A 23,908-nucleotide genomic window follows, 5' to 3' on the forward strand; every position below is an offset into this window, starting at 1 on the left:
CCCAGGGATCATTAGACAACATTTTAAGAATCACTGATTTTCATAGACTGTGGTGTCTGCAGACATGGATAGGAGATTGTATCCAGTAGAAGAAATAGTCAAGAGTATCTATAGCTACAGAGAAGTCAAGAAGAATGATAGGTCTTTGGTTTCCAAAACAAGGGCATTGGTGGTTTTGGAGCAAGTATTTTCAGTACGGTGATGAGAAACTAAGCTAGATCACAAGGGATTAAGGAATGGGTGTGTTGGTGGAGCTATGAATCAGCATACTTGACAGACATTTGGAACTATGCCCCTAAAACTACTAAGCATTGCATCATTTTGTATGCTCTTTGACCAAAGAATGAAGAAAAGGACCCATATGTATAAATACATGTGTGTATCATCCATATATATATATATATATATATATATATATATATATATACACACACACATGTATTTATACATATGTTCATTTATAAAGACACTTTTCTTCTTTCTCTGATCTGTTTAGGGTACAGACCAAGTAGTGGTATCACTGTGTCAAAGTGTGTATGAATACATATTTATATATGTACATATATCTAAATATTCATATATATATACACACATATAGATATTGTCATTCAGTCCTTTTAGTCACATCCACCCTTTGTGACCTCCATTAGAGGTTTTCTTGTCAAGTGTAGTAGCTTGCCATTTCCATCTCCAGCTCATTTTTCAGATGAGAATACTGAGTCAAACAGAGTTAAGTGACCTGCCCATGATAACACTGAGATTGGATCTATACTCAGAAAGATAAATCTTCATGACTCAAGTCCCAGTACTTTATCCACTGCTCTGACTAGATGCACCGTATATGTATGTGTTATATATGTGTACATATAATGACAGATATAGCTATATAGATCTCTGTATATGAATATAGAGATCTAGATAGATGATAAAAAGGAGGGAAGGAAGGAAGGAAGGAAGGAAGGAAGGAAGGAAGGAAGGAAGGAAGGAAGGAAGGAAGGAAGGAAGGAAGGAAGAAAAGAAAGAAAGAAAGAAAGAAAGAAAGAAAGAAAGAAAGAAAGAAAGAAAGAAAGAAAGAAAGAGTAGAACTAGATACTAAGAAGAAATGCCCATCAGTGGGAAATGATTGACCAATTTATGGTATATAAACATAATAGAATATAATTTGATATAAGAAATTGTGAAGGGGATAGTTTCAAAGAAACCTGGAAAGACTTCCATGAAGTATCTGGTACAAAATGAAATGAGTCAAACTAAGAGAACAATTTTTACATTAATAACATTAAAAGACTTAAAATAAAAACTTGAGATCTCTGATCAGTGTAATGATCAACCAAGATTCCAGAGGACCAATGATAAAAATGTGCTGCCTACCTCCTAACCCAGTGGTGTTGGATATAAGGTACAAATTGAGACCTATATTTTTTGCTCAGAACCTATTCTTGGATTTATTTTGCTTGACTGGGTATATTTATTACAAGGGTTTTGTTTTTCTTTTTTCATGGAGTGTGAGGGATGAAGCAGGAAGATGAAAATGTAGGTTTTCATTAATTGAAAATAATTAAATTGTTTAAAAAATAGTTTCTTGAGATGAGAAAATAAAGGTTAAGAGTTAGGAGTGATAGGGAGGAAGGAGAAATGTGGTATCTGGACTTTCTTTTGAAGCTAGGATAAAATGGTTTTTCTTTTTGACATTTAAGGTCAGGGGTGGCTAGGTGGCATAGTGGATAAAGCACCAGCCCTGGAGTCAGGAGTACCTGGGTTCAAATCCGGTCTCAGACACTTAATAATTGCCTAGCTGTGTGGCCTTGGGCAAGCCACTTAACCCCGTTGCCTTGCAAAAATCTAAACAACAACAACAACAACAACAACAAAAAGACTTTTAAGGTCTTCACATCCTGGCTCCCACTTACCTTTCTAGACTAATTGAACTCTTTTTGACATACTCTGCTTTCTAGCCAAGTTGGTCTGTTTACTATTCCTGTTATATGACATTCCATCTGTGTTCTCACTGTTCTTATACTGAGATTGTATCATCCATGCATGGAATGTTCTCACTCTTCACCTCTGCCCCTGGGAACACTGGGAAATGGTTTGCAAGCAAGAATATGTATGCCAGTACCCTGCTCCTAGAGGGGAGACCTGAGACAATATGGGGAGATTCCAATACTTATACCAATAACTTCACAGTAAACTGTAGCTCTGGTAATGAGAAGTAACAGCAGCAATGAGACATGTTTGATTCATAGCAGGGATTCATGACTAGGACTTGGATATAGCAAGTGCTTATCCAAGCTCAGAGAAAACCTGATAATACAATAATTATGAGATTTTTCCAGAGGGTGACATCATCCAAAGGGTGTGATAACAACAATGGATTGTTGTTATGCCAAGCTTGGGGCACACCTTGGTTGCTGTGTCCAAGCTCTGGAAAACTGGGTCTCCTAATATCTTGGCAATAAATAGGGTAGTAAACATGGACACTCAAGAGAAACATCAAACAAGAAGTTTTCAATAATAATCAATGTATGCAAAACATGACAAACATAAATATTTTCACCTAAGGGTTACATGTGTAAACATTTCTCCCTAATTTTCCTACAATATTGTTAGTTGATGTCAGATCAGATGGTTCTGATTTGTTACCTAATGACCTTTCTGTCCCTACACCTGAGCTGATCTATAGTACTGACTGATCTATAGGATTGGCAGTGACCTCAGACCTTTAGGTCTTCATTCTAGAAGTGAGATTATAAATAACTTAAACTAACTTCCAGCATTTGAAAACTCAGTGATATGATTCTGTTGTACCCCATCAATTTTCATAGTGATGCTCTATATAGGAAAAAATATCTTTCTAGGTTCAGTCTTTTCCCCCTCCAATACTATATGAGGTGAGGTTACCTTCAGTCTGAGGAAATTGGTCAGTAACAATACCCAGTATCTTCTTCACCAAAGCATCATTTTCTGAGCTATAGTCTAATTCAGATAGTTTCTCTAATGAATGATGAGGAGTCTCTTCTCCATGAATCATTTCTTTCTCTGCAGTATATAGTCTACCTAACTTCCCAGTGGCAATAAATATTTGTGATAAACTATATTTTTAGAGTTCTCATCATTGCCAGGGCTATTTTGCAAATAGGTAAATTACCTTGGTTTGTTGGTATGTTCCTTTCTGCTGATATTTAGATTGAGAGAAATATTGACCATAAAGATTTGTATCTTTTTTTATCTTCAGAGTATATATCCTTAAGTAAGATGAATTTTACCCAAATATATTTGCTGTCAGTTGCACTTATGCAATAGAAACAACTGTGATGCCAATGAGATTTCTACTCAGATCAGTGTTCCTAACATGTACATCAAGGTATTTATAAAATCTGAGGGTCTGCTTGGGCATGGAAGAGTACAATTCTGGACTTTCTGGTTCTTGCTAAAGTCAAAATTTCCCTAAGTAATATGTTCCAAAATTTCTGCTCAAGGTATACCTGGGGGCCTCCTTGGGCATGAAAGAGTAAGATTCTGGACTTCCTGGTTCCTGCTACAGTCAAAATTTCCCCTAAGTAATATGTTCTCAGGGTGGCTAGGTGACACAGTAGATAGAGCACTGGCCCTGGAGTCAGGAGTCCCTGAGTTCAAATCCAGCTAATAATTGCCTAGCTGTGTGGCCTTGGGCAAGCCACTTAACCCCATTTGCCTTGAAAAAACCTAAAAAAAAATATGCTCTCAAAATTTCTTCCTGGGTCAGAATAGGTCCCAATAGGAAATCTATAAACTGAGAAAGACTTTCACGACACTTTGAAAATTTTCATGACACTGTACAAGTTTTCTGGTTCCTGGTCGGATATTCATTTATATAAATTGTGAAATGGGCAGTCACTACTAAACTATGACTTATGTTTTAACTATCTCCTTCCAGAGGAAAAAAAGTCAATATGCATAAATTCCAAATATTGTAAAAAATTATCCCCTCTAAATACACAGCCCAAATTCTAAGAACTTTTCTTTAAACACAACAAACACATCTCCCATTTATTAGTGACATCAGACCTCTTAGACCTGTAGAATTAATTTCTTACTAGCTCTATCAAGGGTTCTCTCTCTTGAACTTTCATGTCATGTCTTCATAGCAATAAAATGAGGTGCCTTGACTAGTAGTACCAGTTGCCTTCAGGGAAACCATTTTGCAATCCAGTACAGAAATTCCATTACACAGCCTCTTCCATTATCTCAATATAAATCCAGTCAGTTAACTGTGCCAAATACTGGGCTAAGCACTGATAACACAAGAAAAGATAAAAATACTGTCTCCATCCTCAAGGAGTTTAAATTTACCCTGGAAAGATGATGGGTAAACTATTAATGCAGAATATAGAGAGTACATGGAAAATATCACTATAGCATTAGTATCAATGTGACCTTCATAACCAAGCCTGTCCAACCACATTGATTTTCTCTGGCTAATAGTTGATTGGTACTGCCATCCATCTCCAGAAGGGATCATCCATTTGCAGTGGTCGAAACATAGATCTGTTGTTCATTCATACTTAAAATTTAGCTCCATTTATATAGTCCTAGAATTCTCAGCAACAGCCTGCAATCTGTTTTGGGATATGAGGTTTCATTGCCAGAAGGTCTTCTGCTAGCAAATCCAATCAGTTTCTTTTTTTTCAAATTTATTACTTTGTTTTATTTTTAGATCTTTTTTTATTTTATTATTTTATTTAGACAATGTGTGTAGTAAAACAAGAGGATTCATAAAATAAAGCAGTAAATTTTATTTCAAGAAAGTCTATATAATAAATGTTACATATTATGTTCAATCTTTGCCACCTTTATAGGTTTTCTTTTGTTTTCTCTTGTGGGTGTTTACTCTTATTTTTTCTCCTCCACCTCCCCCAGGACAGCTATAATTATGCACAGACATATACATAGACATACACACACACACACACACACACACAAATTTATATACATACTTACACATAGACCTAACTCTCTCTCTCTCTTTATGTGTGTGTGTGTGTGTGTGTGTGTGTGTGTGTGTGTGTGTACAAATTCACAGATATATATATTTGGTTTGTGTGTATCTCTCATTTTATAACATTTTCTAAAATAATAACCCTTCCTCATACTCTACTTCTACTTACTGCCTTATGACTTCTTTAATCAACTTCCCTTCAAAGAATCCATTCTGTATACTCTTCTAAACCTCCCATTAATCTAAACATCCTTCTTTAAACCCTTTTAACCTATTCCCTTACCCTCTATAATTCTACTTTCTCTTCCCCATCTAATTCCTCTGTATCAATTCTTCTGCTCACACTTCGTTTGTATAAGATTGTAACTCTTTTTAAAAAATCTTTTCCTAGACCATTTTACTTTTAAGAATACCATCCTACTCACCTCTATCCCCATCTTTCCTTTTAACTCCCCAATTACTAATAACAATCTTGAACATATGCATTACATTTCTATGGATAGACAGTAAATAATTTATCCTTATTGAATTCCTTGTAATTAGTCTTTAAGTAAGTTTACCCTATATTTCTTTTGGTTCTTGTATATAAAATTTGTTATTAAGTTCAGGGTTTTGCTACAAAATCCTGAAAGTCTGACAATTCATTAAATATTCATTTTTTCATTCAGGATTATGCCTAACTTGACTAGGTATGATATTTTTAGCTGCAACTCCTGTTCTTTTGCTCATTGAAATATTGTGTTTCAAGACTTGTGATCTTTTAAAGTAGTTACTGTTAGGTCTTGTGTAAGTGTAATTGCGGTTCCATAATATTTGAATTGTTTTTATCCTGTGGTTCTTAATATTTTCTCCTTAACCTGGAGTTTTGAAATTTAGTTATGATATTCCTGTCAGTTTTCCTCCTAGGATCCCTTTCAAGTGGTGATTAGTGATTTTTTTTTCTATTTCTACTTTGCCCTCTTGATCTAATGCTTCCAGGCAATTTTTCTTTAATTGTTTCTTATATTATTGTATCAAAATTCTTTTTTCATTGTAGCTTTCAGGTAGTCTAATTATTCTTATGTTTTCTCTTCTTGATCTGTTCTCCAAATCTGTTGTTTTTCTTATCAGATATTTCATCTTCTCTTCTATTTTTTTCATTCTTTAAATTTTGTTTTATTATTTCTTTGTCTCTTATAACTTCGTTGGCTTCCCCTTGCTCAATTCTGATTTTTTTTAGGGATTTTTTTTTGCAAGGAAATGGGGTTAAGTGGCTTTCCCAAGGCCACACGGCTAGGTAATTATTAAGTGTCTGAGACCGGATTTGAACCCAGATACTCCTGACTGCAGGGCTGGTGCTTTATCCACTGTGCCACCTAGCCACCTGTCAATTCTGATTTTCAAAGAGTCATTTTGTACCTTAAGATTCTGGATCTGTTTTTCTAGTTGGTTTATTTTCTTTTCATAATTTTATTATTTTTCTTTGATTGTTCTTATTTTCATTTTGTTTTTCCTCAATCACTTAAAGTCTTTTTTGAGTTCCTCTATGAATTCTTTTTGAACAGGTAGCCATCTTTGGGATAGGAGAGGCTTTTATCCCTTCAGCATCTTCCTCTGAAGACAAACCCTAGTCTTTTCTGTTCCCAAAGTAACTACCTATGGTTGGGTTCTTTCTCCTTAGCTTGCTCATTTAAAAAAAATAGTGTTTTATTGTTATAGTCACCTCTAGTCCTTTGGGGTAAGGGACGGTGCCTCTGGCCCCAGGAGCTTTATCCTGGGCCCAATCTCTGTACTCCTTTCTCCCTCCAAGCAGCATACTGTGCTGGAAATGATCTTATTCCCTGAGAATCGTCCAGTGGCTATAACCTTAGTTCTCTCTTCTGACCTGGACCTAAGACCAAGAGCTCAGTTCTCCTGAGCTTCTCTCCCCTCTCCCCATCTCCCCCTCTCCCCCTTTCCCCCTCTCCCCCTCTCCCCCTCTCTCTCTCCATATAGCCAGTAGGATCCCTATGCCACTGCTTCAGTACTTAGAGAGTGTGTACTGGTTCCTTCTTGCCCAGAACTGCATCTCACTTTCACAATTGAACCTGGTATTTCTAATCAGCAGAGGTTCCTGTTCTTCCTTGGCTCAGACTTCAGGGAGCTGAAAATTCCTGGGCTGAGGAAGAGACTATTCTCCCAATCTGGCTTCCCCTGGGGCTCACCTCTTGTTATTTCAGGGAGCTAGCTTAGTGGAGATACTTGCACTTCACTCAACCAGTGAAACCCCTGGGATCTTTCTTCAAATCTTTTCCAGTTGTCCCAGGAAGACTGAATCTTCTCTACCTGTTCCAGGAGAGCAATGTTCACTGCAACTTTTGTTGCTTTTTTGATGCTTTAGTTTCACCCTGATGTTTTTTTTAAATTGTTAGTGGAGAAAATCTGGAGTGTTTGGAATTTCCTGACCTATTATTCCCCCCATCTTCTCAGAATTCCCCCACCCAATCAGTTTCAGATGACCATAACTCTCTTGGTACTGGACTCCAACTAAGCCTTCCAGGATTGTGGCCATATTCAGAATGTCATTTTTTTCAGATTTGCATAAACCAATGTGTGTAAAGTACTTCATTGAATCTTTAAGAACTTGTTCATATTGATCAATCAAGCGCTCTCAGAAAAATTTTAGAGGATGTGGGGCAAACTGGCCTGTCTTGCCTTCCTGCATCTTATTTTTCAGTAATCACTTCTAAATCCTAGAAAAGCCCATAAGCCTCAAAAATTCTCGAGCAATTGCCAACTGAGAAAAGCTTCTATATTCAATGAGTCAATATTTACTCCTTGCTGAAATACTTGATAGTCTACATATTAGAGAGAAGCTGTACAAAACTGATCTTTGTCAATCACCAGCTTCATCCCAGCTTCATCCCTCATTTCTATCCTTCATAGTTTATGTTCTTCCAGAATCTTTCTAAAGACAATAAGGTCATCTAAGTACATCATCATTTCTATGTAATTCATGTCCCTAATGCCTTCCTCTCTCAGACATTAAAAAGTGGCAAGTACTCCCAAGATGTGTTAAGGCAGAGGTGTCAAATATAGGTTGTACTTCCAGCTACAAGAACCATATTAAATACTGGGAAATATTTAAAAAAATAAATAAAATAAAATAAAATAAAATAAAGCATAGATATCTAAGGCAATATTCAGCCTGTGGGGATCCAGTGTATTTGTTCAAACTAGTAAAAATCTATCTGGATAAATGAAAAGTGTCTTCCCCCCCTCCCCTTCTCTCTTGGGAATCTAATAGTATCTAATGTTTAATTGAACACTGAGAACCATTGGCTACCAAGTAGACAATATAGATCATCTTAAATTCTTAGTACAGGGTACTAGTTCAACTTATTTTCCAATTCAAACCCACATAGCATTTTCCCATTATTCGAACCCACCACTATCAATGATACATAAGGACTAACAGAATTTGTAATGATACTAATGCTCATTCAGATGGTTTCTGTGGTTTTCCATCAGAAATAGATGAATCTTTCTAGGATGCTCTCAGAAAAGTCAGGAGCTAGTGACATGCAGGAGTTAATTGTTCCTCAGGCAAATCTCACATGCTAGATTTAGAATGAAAACATGCCTTTTCTGCTGACCTTTTTATCATCTAATGCTCTTCTTCATACTGTATCCTCAGCTAGCAAAGGGGAAAATTCTTCTCTGAGCTGCAAGTAAACTGGTTCAGCTCAGACTAGTCCTTATGATCCAGAGTCCAACTGATCCAGCTATTTCTTAGGCTAAGTACGTGAACTCCAGTACAACTCAGAAGCTAATCTTGTACAAATTTATGGATTCTTCTGTGAGCACCATCCAGTGCCACATAAGAGAGGACTATGGTAGCAACCCACAGCTCAGGTTTCTTAGAACAAGAAAGCTACTATTCACCCTTTATCCTTTTGTTTCTGGGCACACCACAGTAAGCCTGTTCAGGTTCCCTGACACAAGTAAATGTTGAGAATTTGACATATTTGATCCACGTGCTCCAAAGGACTTGGTGAAGATTTACTATCAGGTCAACACATTTGTGGGATTTTACCTGAGACTAGATCAGCATCTGCTTGTAATTAAAGTGAGCCAGTTGCTGGGCATTTTTATTCAGCTTTTCTTCCTTTGCTAAAAAGGATTTTCGTTATGAACCAGGTACACTAGAGAAGGTTGGATAAGGAGCAAAGCTATGACCAATAGTACTGTGCCTTGTTGCCATTGGGTGGTTTTGCAACCTGGGAACATATCATCAATAAATTTGGTAAGTGGTTGCTGCCTCTTCCACCACCCCCATCTTAGGCTCCTTCCAATACTTGGACACCAGCTGTACTAAGGCACAGATAATTTCTAATACCACCTCTGAGATCATGATTCTAGGAGGGAGGAAAACAAGGAAAGAACTCAACAATAATTACTTTGTATTTCTTCAGGGGCCCTTAAGATTCCATTGTAAAATGAGTTGTGGTTGGCATGAGGATTCACAGATGCAGCAAAGAGCCCTTGAGAATGAAACTCCTTCAAAATGAAGATACAAATAGTGATATAAAATAGACCTCTTCACTGTGGAAGTACCCTGATTATCTGTGTCCCAAAAAGCAGTTTCAGAAGTTTGAATCCCCCAAGGGCCTGGGGAGAGGTCAGCAGTCCACGCCAGACTCAGAGGCCTAGTAGCCCAGCCACAGAGCAAAAATTGCTCTTCTCTCATAACCATGACTCTCACTCAAATGATAATCATGACTGATCTCTAGAAACAATTAAATTCTTTTTTTCACTCACTTCTGTGCATTGTCCTTTTAGTCCTAACGAGATAGTGGTTATTGAGTTGCTTGACTCTCCATGACCCCATTTAGAATTTTCTAGGCAAAGATATGATGGTGGTTTGCAACTTCCTTCTCCAACTCATTTTACAGATGAGGGACTGAGGAACACAGGGTTAAATGAACAGCCTAGCTCACACAACTAATAAGTGTCTAAGGCCAGATTTAAATGCCCGTCTTCCTCATTCAAGCCCTGAGCTACCTAACTACCTTGCTAGGGAGGGATGGAAGAGTAAATGGGGAAATTGAATCTCATTGAAGACTCTTGCTCAGAGTCAGAAATCTAATCTAGGATTGGAGCCAGAACTTTGACTTCTGCCCAACATGCTGCCTCTAGTTAAGGTGCAAGATTTTCCATAGAATATCTCAGGGAACCCACTGGTCTCTGGGATGGCAATCAGCCTTGGAGCTAAGCTAAGTCTGGCAAACTTCTTTCCCCTTCCTCTTCAAAATTTTCCACAAGTATTACCCTGCCCCTGCCATCCACCCTTCCCTACTTCACAAAAAAAAAAAATCAACAAAAAACCCAACAAAACAACAACAAAAAAAAAACACTAGAAAAAAGAAAAAGGAATTCTTTGACCCTCTGATGATGGGAGAATGTCCAACCTGTGTGGGCTGCTGAAGTGGTTGCTAATTTCTATAATACATGAAATGCTTTCCCAGATGAGCATGAAACAAGAAATCTAGCCCTCTATGTACGTAGTCTGCTCATAGGACTATCTGATGGCCACCTTGATTTGGTGCCTAATTGAAATATACATTTTCTGAATTTTGCTTCTCATTTTTTTAAAAAACCCAGTAAGCAATGAGGCCATTGGAATCCTTTTGTAAGCAAAAATTATTGTCAGTAGCACAGCCTTAGCTCCCTAAATTGATCCATTTATCAATCTAAATGTGACTCACAGCCCTCAGCTACCTGGCATGTTCTCAACCCCTTCCTAGCTTTCTAGGCCTAAAACCTCTCCCAGTTTGATTCCAATTATCTTAGTGTATGTTATATGTCTCAAAGGTCCCTTTCTGCTCTGACATTCTGTGTTCTGTCAAAATTTGAAAATAAATGACCAAAGAGCTTACAGAGGTTATAGACAAAAATACCTCCTGGAGGAGATCCTCATCTAGGTCTAATTTCCATCTTCTAACAGAATAAAGGTTTTTTTTACCTATAAAAATCTCTGTGAGCTCCATTTGCCTTGCAAAATAACCCTAAAAAAAACAAACAAACTCTGAAGATACTCTTATTATCCCATATCACAGATGAGGAAACTGAGGCAAATCCTTGGTTAAGTGACATAATAGAGTCACACTACTGGTAAATGTCTGAAGCTGTATTGAATTCAGTTTTTCCTAACTCAAAGCTCAATGTAAGAGGACACTGCCAATTATACCAAAAGTAAGGGGGCAAATCTGTTCTGCCCTAATTATACCAAATGTAGCATACCAAATGATACACAAATATAGGGTGAGATACCAAAGAAAGAGGATCTCATACAAGCATGATTACTAAAATGTTTTCTCAGGGCTAATTAGATTAAGGGGGTTGGGGAGTGTTACTCACGAGAAGCCAGTCATCCTGGACAGCAGGGGAGGACAAAATAATATCAGGAATCCCCATTCCAACCCCAGGCCAGGTCAGGTATTATATAGAAGCAGAACAAAGAAGGCATAGTGGCAGGATGGCCCAGGTTTCCATGCAAGATTCTCCCTGAAACAGGATGGAGCTTCTGTTGCTGTTTCCATTTACTCAAGGTAGTTTACAGTTCACTCTAACCACAGCTAACAAGGAAAGCAACTAGAATTTGAGTTCTTTAATGGTAAAGACCCTCATTTTGCCTTAATGTCCTCAGCTCTTAGCATGATCTGTGACACATAGAGAGTTTTTTAGGTGTGCATTTTTTACATGTATATGTACCTGTTCTTCCCATACCTATTCCATTGAACCAAAAGAAAAGAAAATAGAAAGAAAAGAAGAAAGTCATCATCATAAAAATGGTGTCCATCATTCCCCACATTGGCCATACCTGTGAATGTATCCTCTCTCTCCATTTTAAGGTCATCACCACTCCATCAGGAAGTGACTGATGCAGTTTATTTTCAGCCTTCTGACCTCATGTTTTATAATTGCATCAAATGAGTTCTAAAGACTTTCAAAGTTATTTTCCTTATAATGCATTGTTGTATATATATTGTTCTAGTTCTAAGCTTACAGTTCATAGAGATTTTTCTAGTTTCCATTGATACTAAATTTTTATCAGTTTTATGACATAGCAATGATATTCATATAAAATAATATGGTTGGCCATTCTTCATTAGGACAGGCCCTTAAAAATTTCTAAAATTTTGAGGCATATGGGTACCTTTTCCCTTTCTTTGATCTTCTTCAAATATATTTGAAGTTGTCTTTTTTACTGATGAAAATCTTTAAAGCTATAAACCACCAATCTTTTTATACCTGAAGATCATAGGTAGAGGAAATAATATTTATAGCAGTTTTTATAATAGAGGTCAAAATTTTGAGTTGAGAATACAACTAAGAAAAAATCATGAAACTAAACAAATCAAAAATACTAACAATACAAAAGATAGAAATTCTGAAAATAAAGTAATTGACAAAACTGGGGACAGAAACTGTTGAATTGTTCAATAAAAGCAGAACCTTTTAAAAATTAATTAAATAACCACAATAGGCAATTTGATGAGAAAGTGAGACTGTGAGAGCATAGGAGAGAAAAAAGAAAACCAAAATTTCTATTAGAAGTTTTAAAAAGTACTCATAAGAAATGAAACTATTAGAAGTCACTTTGTCCCAATTCTATCAGCAAAAAAATAAATTAAATGAATGAATAGTTACAAATATATAAAATTCCCATAGCATAAGAACAAGATAGAGAATAATTTAAATAGGTCAAATTCAGAAAAAGAAATTGAGCAAGCTCTAAACAAACTCCCAAAGGGGGAAAAAACAACCCAGAAGTAAATGAATTTATAAATAAATTAAACCAAGTATTCATAGAAAGATTAATTATAAATTTTGTGCAAATTGTTTGCAAAAGTGGGGGAAATGGCATCCTACCATACTCCTTCAAAGAATAAAAGTAGCCAATATCTAAATGTGGGAAAGATAACTGAGAGAAAGCTAACTATAGACCATTTGTTTTTAATGAATATTAATATAAAAATACCAACTAAAATGTTACCAAAAAAGCTACAATAACATATGAAAAAATTATATACGATGGCCTGTTTGGACTTTGTACTAGTAATCCAGGGTTGGTTCAATACTAGGATACTAATAGATCATACTAATTACAAAAACAATTAAAATCACATAATTATGTTAATGGATGTTTAAAAGCTTTTGACAAAAACTGATACCTTTTTTTAAAATTCTGTTTTTTTATTCTAGAAAGCAGAGGGATAAATAGACTTTTTCTTTATGATAAAGAGTAAACCCAAATTTGCTAAGCATCATCTTTAAAGAAAAAACACTTCAGTCTTTTTTCATAAGATTGAAATAAAACAAGGATAGTCATTGTCATGACTATTATTTAATACAATTCTAAAAATTCTAGCTATATCAAAAAGAAATTGAAGGAATAAAGATAAGCAAAGAAGAAAGATTACTTTTTTGCTACTTATTTGATTACTTAGAGAATTCTAGAGATTTAACCAAAAATATTTTTAAAAATTGACAATTTTAGCAAAGTACAGTTATCCCTCACTTTGTGACTTTCCTCATTGTAGTTTTGATATTTCACAAGATAGCATAGGAAATAAAATGGGAATTTGGGAAGGAAGCTTCACAGAAGTTACAGATGATACACAAAGGCTAGTAAATGATGCAGAAAAAGTTTAGAAGCTCAGAAATGCACAAAATATATGTATTGTATAATATCAACATATTTTATCTTTTAATACCATAATAATTCAAACTTCTTTAGTACAAAGAGATAATCAAGAAATTTTATATGAATTTTCCAGATTGCAGGGTCACCTAAGCCCCCATGATGTGGAAAAGATATATCAGGATAGAAAAGAAGTCCCCAGAAATCATCAACATATTTTTATATAGCCAACAAAATCCATCAGAAATAGAGCAAAAAAATTCCATTAAAAATTACTACATATAAAACATATAGGGGCAGCTAGGTGGCGCAGTGGATAGAGTACCAGCCCTGGAGTCAGGAACACCTGAGTTCAAATCCGGTCTCAGACACTTAATAATTACCTAGCTGTGTGGCCTTGGGCAAACCACTTAACCCCATTTGCCTTGCAAAAACCTAAAAAAAAAAAAACCATATACACATATATGTATATATGTGCATATATATGTATAAAATATATGAGAATTCACTTATCAAAATATACGAAGGAATTAAATGAATACAATTACAAAATACTTACAAAGATAAAGAAAACTTAATAATCTCTGTAAATGATTATCAGATTTTTTTTTTATTTAGTGGTACCTTGAACTGGCTGTCCTGTAGACATCTTAAATTCAACATATCCCAAACTGGATTCATTATCTTTCCCACAAAATCCTTCCCTCTTCCTAACTTCCCTGTTGCTATCAGGGCATCAAAGCTTACAATATAGATCTCAACTCCCCACTCTCACTCATACCATGCCCAATCTGTTGCCAAGCCCTGTCTATTCTACCTTTAGGAATGCATCTCCAGTCATCCTGATTGATTAGGGCTATCTCCAGTCATCCTGATTGATATCTGACCACATACAGATGATTCTGAAGGAGAAAGTGAGGCTGGTGACTTTGTTCATGTGAATGTCATGGCATCACCTCCCTGATGTCATGGTCTTCTTTGAGAATGGACAAATATTACTATCATCACGTGTCCCCTTCTCTCCTTTGACTTTTGATTCAACCACATCCTCTCATGCCACTACTATTGCAATAGCCTGCTGAAGAGTTTTCAATGGTCTGCTTGATTATGCATATTTGTTCAAAAGAAGGCTTTTTATCAATAAGAAAGGAATATATTAGTAATAGTGGTTAAAAAATGAAGAAAAGAATGCCCATGAAATATTTATAAAATATACAGAATTGACAGTAGAAGGAAATTCAGACAAAGACAAGCAAGGCCATAATATAAATATACATATGCATATCTATATCCTGTACATACAGATGTGTGTATATATATATATATATATATATATATATATATATAAATATATTTTAAGGTAAGCTATATATTATGAATTCATAGCTTCCACTTTATCTGACCTTTATATAAGAAAAAGTTCATCTTTGTTTATATTTTTCAAGTTTGTTGAAAAAAGGTAAATGAAATAAGGCAATTTCTAAAGGCAAATAGATGATGTAATATTTTATAAATTCTAGAATCTTTGTTCCTGTATGAAATAAAGGCAGGTCTGCAAACCAAGGATTTCCCTGTACTAAGTTAGAAGCTGGGGCTGGATAGCAGAGAAGGTTTGAAAGAAGCATTACTCTCCTTAGGCTGCTAAGATGCGAAGAATGATAGCAAGAATCCTTGGAAGAAGAGATAGTCCCCTTTTCCTGGCAGGAAATAGTATTGCCTTCTTTATTATTCAAAACATTGAATACTTATTGAATAATAATTCACTTCTTAGTTATTCAATCTAATAGATGTAGACAAGAGAGATGAGTAAGATAAAACTATTTCAATTTGACCTGGAAATGGATTATAATGCTAGAACAGTAAGAAATTTTAGAAAAATAGAACATTGGCTTATTTGTTATAGTTTTTTGGTTTGGATTTCTTTTCTTGTTTTCTTGTCTCTTTTTTTGGCTTTAATGAGGTATAAGGAGGATGAGGTTAGCAATGGTGATATCCCAAAAAAATTAGAAAAGAAAAAAATGAGGGCCAATAAAACATTGTAAAAAGTATACAAAGAACAGAATAAAACAGACAAGTGAGACAATTTTGAAAGTAAGAAGCTGAATTTATTATGTAATAATAAGTAGGAGGCATGCTTCATCATCAGTCTTTTAGAGTCATGACTGGTCAATGCAATGACCAATTTTTTTAAAGCAATTAGTGTGGAATGGGAATTCATGGTTTTATATAAATCCTGTTTTCATATTCTACTTTGCATATAATAATATCCTTTCTTTAATGCTTAAATTCAGAATAATAAGAACTAGAGCACAGAATATAAGAATTGAAAATATCATAGAATCCTAAGATCATAGAATGTCAGAACTGAAATAGACTAATATGGCACAATGGAAAAAAACACTGGGTTTGAAATCGGAAATGACATAAATCTGGATCCTGGCCCTGACATACAAATAGTCACAATCAAGAGACTTGGGCTTAACACCCACTTGTTGACCACCAACTTGTTCTCTGAACTTTACTTTCCTCATAAGTAAAATGGGGATAATGATTCTTAGACTAATAATTTCCCAGAGTTATTAAAAAAAAGTCTTATTTGCAAATATCAGTGAAATATAAATACCTTATTTTTATTATAAAACTGTGGGGTTTTGGAGCTTGAAAAGACTTTGGAACTTTGAACATAAAATGTTATAATTGGATGGAACCTTAGAAATTATCTAGTCAAACTGGGTTTTGGAAAGATAGACTAATGATGATGTTGATGATGCATTCCTAAAGTGCTTTAAGAATTTCAAAGCGATTTCTACAATAACAATAAAAACAAGAGAAAACTGAGACCCAGAAAGGGATAGCAACTTGTCCATAGTCCACCAAGTTGGTCTTGAACCCAGGTAAGCATTCTTTAGCTGTCTCTGTTGAAGATTACATAGAACAAAATTGCCTTTCTGGTTGCCCATATGTATTGCTTGTGCTCTTATTAATATTCTCTAATTCACTTTGGATGAACACACAGCCACCCACTGTTATCAGAGGCAGGTAGATTTTATGGAATGGTCGTGGAGAATAATAGCACAAAAAAAAAAATCTCTAAACATAAGGCAGATGATACCAATTGAATAGAATAGAGTTGATTGTGTCCAGGAGCACAGTGTAATATAAGGAGTTAGGAGCCAGTTGCCCGGATCCAATCCAGAGAAGTGTGCAGCCTGACCCTTTTAGTTCAAACAGGTGAGCTGATCAATGGTAGAACCTGCTGCCTGGGTTTCCCTGGGATTCAGCCAGGGAAGGGAAGGTCCCTAAGGAGCCAACTGTCTGGGTTGGCAACTATGCTGAATTTCAGGTCATTTGATAATGGAGCAGAGAGACTCACAGCTTCAGCGTTAGTTATCAGAGAGGATTTTTGACACAAGGATATCTGGAGTTCCATCAGTATTAATACTGCATCATCATTATTATAGTTCACATTTCCACTTGGCATTTAACATGATTTCTACAAGAAACAAGAACTACATGAATTGGACCAGATGAATACTATGGTCCCCAGTTTCCAGATGAGAAAACTGAGGCATGCATGATTTGTCCATCATAGAATCATAGCTGGAAAACTGGAAGAGACCACACTGGTCATCTAGTACAGCCCTCTTGCTTTCTGGGTCAGCTGATGAAAACTAAAGAGGTTTCAGTGACCTGCAGTAGTAATGATTGGAGGTATGATTTGAACACAGGTCCTAGGACTTGAAACAATTTGATTCAATAGAAAGAGTGCTGAATTTAAAGTCAGAGCTTGCATTCATATTCAAAGCTTCAAACTTTGTCACTTTGATCAAGTCACAAGCTCTCTAGGACTTGGTTTCCTCACTTGTAAAATGAAAAAGTTAGACTCTAGGACCTCTAAGAAAAGCCCCTTTCTTCCATATCTTACAACCTATGACTCCAAATCTAGGGTTCTTTCTACTATACCAGTCATTCAGACAATAAGCATGTATTAAGCACCTACTCTATAACACTTATTGTGTTGGGGATACAAAAAAAAAGATAAAAGACAGTCCCTACTCCCAAGTTACTCAATCGTTGCTTAATTACACCCATTATATGGTGCAGCAAGAATTCTAAACCCAGGCTCTCTGATTCCCAGGTCATTTCTCTTTCAATTACTGTGACCTTGTTCCATGTTCTCCTTCTCCATGGACTCAGTGATTCTCAGGGTCAAGAGAATAAAAAATGACTACCACTCTTCTTCCTGTCTCTGTGTATCTTTTCCACCTAATAATGAAGAGAGTCTCTAATAGGGTACAGTGGAGCCTCTAATTTAGAACATGAGACCTAGAGTCAGGAAGAACTAAGTTCAAATCCAACCTCAGACTCTTGCTAGTTGTATGACCCTGAACAAGTCACTTATTCCAGTGTGCTTCAGTCTCCTCAACTGTAAAATGAACCAAAGAAGGAAATGGTAAACCAATATCTTTTCCACCTATTGGTGTTAAGTTATTCTGGGTAGAGTCTGATTCTTCAGTGATATAACAGAATGCCAGGCCTGGGCCATAAAGACCTGAGTTCAAATGTTATTTCAGAAATGCATTAGGGGCAGCTAGGTGGCCCAGTGGATAGAGCACTGACCCTGGAGTCAGGAGGACCTGAGTTCAAATCCAGTCTCAGACACATAATAATTGTCTAGCTGTGTGACCTTGGGCAAGTCACTTAACCCCACTGCCTTGTAAAAACTAAAAAAGAAAAAGAAAAAGAAAAAGAAATATACTAGCTGTGACCTTGGGAGAGTATGTACCTCATTTTCTTCGACTATAAATTGAGGATCATAATAATATCTCCCCCCCCCAGCCCAGTATTGTTGTGAGGATCACATAAGATAATATTTGTAAAGTATTTAGGACTGTTCCCAATACATAATAGATATTTAATAAATTCTTGCTTTCTTCCCTCTCTCCCTTCTTCCTTCTTTCCCTCCCTTCCCTTCTTCCCTCTCATCTTTCATAGCTTCCTCCTGTCTCCCTTCCTCTCTTCTTCCTTTCCTTTTCTCCTCCCTTGCCTCCCTTTATCCTTCTTTCCCTCTTCCCCTCCCTCCCTTCACTCTTCCAAAGGTCTTCAAATGAATGACAGAGATTTTATAGACAGTATTCCTAGACAGGATTGGGTTAGGATTGAAGCTCTCTGAGGTCCCTTCTTATACTCTTAACAGTTTAAGGTTCCAAGACCTTCCATTCTGAAACTTGATGGATCTATGATATCAAACAAATACATATTAGTTGAGGGAATGAAAATGGAAGTAGAGAATAGGAATAGATTAATAAGCACAAGATTTTTTGAGAAAAAGAGAGTGAGGCAATAGTCTCTTAGTCAAACTGCAGAATGGAAGGAGGTCTTAGAATCTTAGATTGTCAGGGACTAACCCAAGTCTGTCCAGGAATATTCTCTATAAAAGAAAGAACCAAAACCTCTCTAGGAATATTCTCTACAAAAGAGAGAACCCAGGAAAGAAGATCTACAAAAGAACAGATGGGAACATTAAACAATTAACCATTGAATACTTCAGTTCAGCCTCTCTAAACCAATATTTTGCTATTTTCTTGTCCAGTTTTCTTCTGGTGGGGGGTTATGGGTAGGCAGAATGGCAGAATGAGTGGGGGGGGACACCAGGAATCTGTTTCCCATGGGTGTATCAACCCACTAAAGCTATTGTAGGAGGGGGGCAAGCTGATCCTCATTGACTCCAGTTTTCTCCCTCCTTTGGGCCCAGCCTGTGATGCCCATGGTGACTGATAGAATCACACAGTCAGGTTTCCCATAGGCTTATTCAGGAACCTCATGAAAGATTGAAGACAGAGAAGCACATTTGACGGCTGGGCCCAAAGTATCAATTACCCATTGGGTAATCCAGCCCCAGGTGGAAGGGGAGGTAAGTGTCGAGGATGAGGAAGCTTCCTGGAGGATTGTATAGAGGGAGGCCCTGGACCCTGCAAGCTATGGTCAGCAGGGAGTGGATCTTACATTGCGTCTGCTTCTGCCACTGTGACTGGATCATTCTCTGCCGAGTATCTTGTAGGTGACTGTCGCTTCTGCCTCTCCTTCCTGTTCCTCTGTTCACCTTGATTTTGCACGCCAAGCTGCACCTAGGGGAGGGGTATGTGTCTCCCCATCGGGGTCCCAGGTTGACACACTAGAGGATTGAAAAGTTGCTCTTTTCTAGGAATATATGAGCAACAACTAATTTTTTTTTCCACTGGTTTGGAGGGAGGCAAGGGGTGGGGAGGAAAATTTCAAACCATTGCCATTAAAAAAATGAGCTGGCTAGAAAGGAGATGGAGCAATACTGAGCATTTTATGAGGAGAATATATTCCTACTTGGAGAACCAGAATATGAGATTGGGTTGAGAAGTGTGGAAGAGGATTTATGAAGGTAGGTACAATAGGAAAAGAATGAATCAAAAACAGGTCTGATCTTGATTCTTCTACCAACTGGCTTATGACTCTAGACAAGACTTTTCTTCTTTTTGGGCCTCAGTTTCCCATCTGTGGGTAGGTGATCTCTAAAGACCCTTCCAGCTCTAACATTCAGTGTAGTTCTATAACTCTAAGGTTCCTTCTACCTCTATATGTTCTGTGGTTCTAAATCTCCTTGAATTAAAGTTTCTGCTGACTTCACAGAGTTCAGTAAAGGAAATAAAAACTATTTTCTTATTGCTGAGGAAAAATTAGGAAATGGGCCCATTTCTCCTGGATTTTGTTTTGGTCCAAATAGATGATGATCTCATTCAAAAGCCAGCTGCGCCAAAACTCACTTTTATAGGGATTATTCACCAATTTTAGCCTTCAGTAACCCATTGCCCCTAGAGAGATCCTGAATGTTTGAAATGAACCATAACATTTTCCTATTGATATGCTATATCCATTTCTTTTTTGTTATTGTTCTCTAGTATGGGAGGGGGAAAACATTTCTATGTTTTATAGAATATGGAAAAAATATTCTATGTTTTATGTTCAATTCACAATAGAAGTGACTTCCCTCCCTCACTGACTATGTTATTTCCTACATGCAAGCAAGAAAAATACCTCTCGCTGTATTATGCTAGGGAAGTTATTCATCTGCTCTGAATGTTGGTTTTAAGCTCTGACAGTCCTTGGATCTGTGATTCTAAGGTCTCTTACAAAACAAGCATTCTATAGTCTATGATATCTAAAGTCCAACTTTATAGTCTTGTTCTATGATTCTAAGGTCCCTTGCAACTCAGACATTCCTATTTCTATAATTCTAAGGCTCCTTCCTTTGTGATTCAAGTTCTCATATCAAGATGAGTTATTACAGTGACTAAATGTAAATGCTCTATCCATTATACCATAGTCTCTTTAGATGAAGTTCGATGGTTCATTGATTATTTTGCATAAAATCGCTTCCATAGAATCACAATAATTAGCCTCAGAGCTGGAGGGGACTTGCAGAGACCATCTAGTCCATTTTTTTAAATGACCTATAATTTCAGCAATGTAAGGGAACCTCCAGTGAGGAACTCCATCTACCAGTCCAAGTCAGCAACAGTTCTGAACTTAGGTCTAGGGTGATTCTTAGGAGACTGGGAGATTGCTTGATTCTTCCAGGGCTAGTCATAGCTAGTATGTGTCAGAGGCAGGGTTTATACCCACATTTCCCTGACTCCGAGACTAGCTGTGCATCTGCCACTCCACACTTCCTCACTCAAAAAATTTTACCCAAATGAAAAGTCTCTTTACAATACACCCTAGCTGTTGTCCACTCAACTTGTACTTTTACCTTTGGTGTCTCACTGCTATCTCTAGTGTAACATGGTCAAACCCACCTATCTGCATCTGGTGCTATCTGGGTGCCACATTTTCAGAAGAATATCTATAAGCATAGAGACCAACCAGAATGATGAAAGATCAGAGTTGATAAGGAGTGAGTCAGAGACTTTAAGTAAACATACGAAGAAAGAATAGAAAAAAATATAATCTGGGGTAAAATAATCATTTTATGGGATTAGAAAGGGGATAAGAAGCAGGAAAGGAAATAGAAAAGGAGCTGTTTGAAGAAAAAGTTGGAGAGTTCAACCACATCCTAATGAGGAATGTCTGCTTCAACATCCCCAACATAGATCAGAAATCAAGGGGGAAAAAAAGACTATCCAGTAGGATTCTAAGGCTAGAGTCCTTTCTGCTCTTACATTCTATGTTTCATGGTTCTAAGGACCCTTCCAGTTGTGACTTTCTATGTTCTGTGGTTCTAGGGGCCTTCCAATTGTGACATTCTATCTTCCTTGGTTCTTAGGGCCCTTCCAATTCTGACATTCTGTGTTCCTTGGTTCTAAAGGCCCTTCTAATTCTGACAGTCTATATGTTCCTTGGTTCTAAGATCCTTCCAGTTCTGACTTTCTATGTTTTCTGGTTCTAAGAGTCCTTCTAGTTCTGACATTCTATGTTCCTTGGTTCTAAGGGCCCTTCTAGTTTTGACATTCTAGGTTCCATGGTTCTAAGGACCCTTTCTAGTTCTGACATTCTATGTTCCATGGTTCTAAGAGCCCTTCTAGTTCAGACATTCTATGTTCCATAGTTCTAAGGACCCTTCCAGTTCTGACTTTCTATGTTTTGTGGTTCTAAGGCCCTTCCAGTTCTGACATTCTATGTTCTGTGATTCTAAGGACCCTTCCTGTTTTGACATTCTATGTTCCAAGCTCTAAGGGTTCTTCCAGTTCTGACATTCTGTGTTCCTTGGTTCTAAGAGCCCTTCTAGTTCTGACATTCTTTGTTCCATGGTTCTAAGAGCCCTTCTAGTTCTGTCATTCGACGTTCCATGGTTCTAAGAGCCAGGCATTCCATGTTCCATAATTCTAAGGACCCTTCCAGTTCTGACTTTCTATGTTTTCTGGTTCTAAGAGCCCTTCTAGTTCAGACATTCTATGTTCCATAGTTCGAAGAACTTTTCCATTTTGACTTCTATGTTCTGTGGTTCTAAGGGCCCTTCTAGTTTTGATATTCTATGTTCCTTGATTCTAAGAGTGCTTCTAGTTCTGACATTCTTTGTTCCATGATCCAAAGAGCCCTTCCCACTCTGACATTCTATGTTCTATGATTCAGAGCCCCCCCCATATAGTCTATGATTCCCAGCACAGTAAGTTGAGCAGATACAGCAACCTGAATAAAGCCAAGAAAATGATGGTAACAGAGGATTGAGCGGATATGAAACTAGTGAGCCAGATGCTAAAAGTCATTAAAAGATAGATTCAACCTTTCCCTAAAGTGATCACCTCTGTGGTGGGAATTGTAAGAATCCCACACCAACCCACCATTATCCCCCCACATATTTTCTCTCTGAAATGCCTGAAATCCCCAACTTTAGGGCTTTGTTAAACTTTGCCTACTCCCTGGGGGCTGTCTTGCAACTGGACTTTAAAGACCCTGGAATAGAGTAAGGCTGATGTCTTTGTGCAGTTCTGCCTCACTTAAATCCAATTCACACACAAGTCAGATTATCATCCTGTGATGTCATTGGTTCTCTCCAAAAATGAAAGACAAACAATAACTAGATGACCCATTGGATAAAGTGCTGGACCTGAAGTCAGGAAGGATTGAGTTCACGTTTGGTCTCAGAGACATGGCTTTGTGACCCTAGGCAAGTCACTGACCTACCTTAGTTTCTTCATCTGGAAAATGGGTATTATTATAATAACACCTATCTCTCAAGGTAATTGCGAATATTAACGAATTTGTGTAATGCATTTTGAAAAAATGCTAACTCTTATCATCATTATTATTGGTTAAGCATGAAAGCATTAAAGTGTTCACTTTTGCAACTTTGCCCAGCACTGACCATTCTAGGAAATAAAAGTAGGTTACTGAGGATGGAAGAAGAGAGAAAATAGGGAAAATTCACATACCTGCAGCTGCTATCTTTGGTAACAGGTGGCAGACCTGTTACCCAGTTGCGATTACTAAGGCACTGATCAGAGCCAATGCTTAATAGTTTTTGGTACTCCCAGAAAGTCAGGTCTATCTTTTTTCTGCCACCTTCCAAAAGGATAAGGAAGACCTCCAGAGAATGGAATTCCACTCCCATGACTTAAAAAAAAATCTTTGGTCTTAGGAAGGTCTTCTGTATGTCTACACTAAATCTCTCATGCTTGTTTATAATTGTGCCTCCTCTAGTTCTGACCTTATGAAGTTGGGAACAACTGTGTCTGTCCTCAGAAACAGATTCATAGAGTTAAACACTGTCCCACCCATTCCACCCCAAAGCAGGA

At 37.0% G+C, this 23,908-nt stretch overlaps 1 protein-coding gene across 5 annotated transcripts in view; it reads left to right on the forward strand.

Moving 5' to 3' along the window:
- Positions 1-23,908, forward strand: part of EVL (Enah/Vasp-like) — a 274,426-nt gene that overhangs the window by 206,940 nt on the left and 43,578 nt on the right. The gene's annotated exons all lie outside the window — the stretch shown is intronic.

The sequence above is a fragment of the Macrotis lagotis genome, chromosome 1 (genome assembly GCF_037893015.1).
Source record: "Macrotis lagotis isolate mMagLag1 chromosome 1, bilby.v1.9.chrom.fasta, whole genome shotgun sequence".
Lineage (NCBI taxonomy): Eukaryota > Metazoa > Chordata > Mammalia > Peramelemorphia > Peramelidae > Macrotis > Macrotis lagotis.